At 46.2% G+C, this 1346-nt stretch overlaps 1 non-coding gene across 1 annotated transcript; it reads left to right on the top strand.

The window, feature by feature from the left end:
• The first annotated feature begins 1067 nt into the window (after positions 1-1067).
• On the top strand, positions 1068-1142 carry Trnat-ugu (transfer RNA threonine (anticodon UGU)). The gene has a single exon. It is a non-coding gene; the product is annotated as a tRNA-Thr (tRNA).
• Positions 1143-1346: the final 204 nt, after the last annotated feature.

The following is a 1346-nucleotide window of genomic DNA, read 5'->3' on the forward strand; positions in this document are numbered from 1 at the left end:
CAGTGATGATGTGGCCATTGCAGTCACAACTGACGATGTCGTTGGGACAACACAGGAACGCGTATGGGTCGTGTGATGTGGAGCTCCATATTCATCAACAACACTGAACGGCGTGCTCCGAAACACTAGCATTTCAGTTTGTCGTCAGATATACCAGAGATCGCTGTCTGTCCTGCATTACACAGTGGGGGATCCTCAAACCTCTACGTTTTGTGGTGAGTCGTGGTCATCCAGTACCCTACGGCCTACTCGTTATTCCACCATCCTTCAACCTTTTTCCGTATATGCTCACGACAGTAGCACGCCAGTAGGCGACCAGCTTCTCCGTTCCAGAGATCCTCGTTTCCAGCCACAGCGCCTTTATGAAAACCGCTGATATCACTGGATTTCCGCATTTGTGCCCCGTATCTTCGTTGTAATGACTCCCCATTCCTACCTCTTCTATTTACTTCCTTTCCTTACTGCATTACGTGCCCGCAACACCTCCAGCAGAGATTCGACCTCGCGGTGGGCAGTGGTCATAATGTTTTGGCTCATCAGTCTATTTGTTCATAAGAAACGAATTTTAATTTCAACTAGTATTTCTGAGCGATACTTTCTATCATTTTAACAAATTGCACCTTCACTGATTTCATTCCCATAACCACTATCAATTCAACGTCAGTAAATTCATATATGGATCTGGTGTCTGTTCTTTCGGACATGTTCGGAAGAACAGACACCATTGATGACCTGCAGCCGTCTAGAACGAAATTAGGATTACATTAATACCTTCAGCTGCTAACGGGCGTCGATATATATCAACGGGGACAGGTGAAAATGTGTGCCCCGACCGGGACTCGAACCCGGGATCTCCGAAAGAACAGACACCATATCCATGTAAGTATATAGTTCTGGCAATACCGACCATGGCCTTCTTCTTGTGTGCATCCGACTTGGTAAGAATGTCTGCCACGAGTAATGACTGTGTTGACACTTCGAATGTAGTGTGTGGACATACAAGGTGAGAATGTGGGTCTCACAGGAGGCGAGCGTGAGATAGTCCCTGCAGTCGCACTATCTTCTGTGCCCTCGGTGGCTCAGATGGATAGAGCGTCTGCCATGTATGCAGAAGATCCCGGGTTCGAGTCCCAGTTGGGGCACACTTTTTCACCTGTCCACGTTGATATTTATCAACGACCGTTAGCTGAAGGTATTAATATAATCCTAATTCAGTAAATTCAGTTCAGTTGATGTAAACCCTAAAGGGAGACGCTATAGCAATGGCGCCTTCCAGTTAAGAAACAAATTACTACCTCTAACTTCCACCTCATGTAATGACTACGAGGATGAACTTCGTAAATACG

The sequence above is a fragment of the Schistocerca gregaria genome, chromosome 1 (assembly GCF_023897955.1).
Source record: "Schistocerca gregaria isolate iqSchGreg1 chromosome 1, iqSchGreg1.2, whole genome shotgun sequence".
Lineage (NCBI taxonomy): Eukaryota > Metazoa > Arthropoda > Insecta > Orthoptera > Acrididae > Schistocerca > Schistocerca gregaria.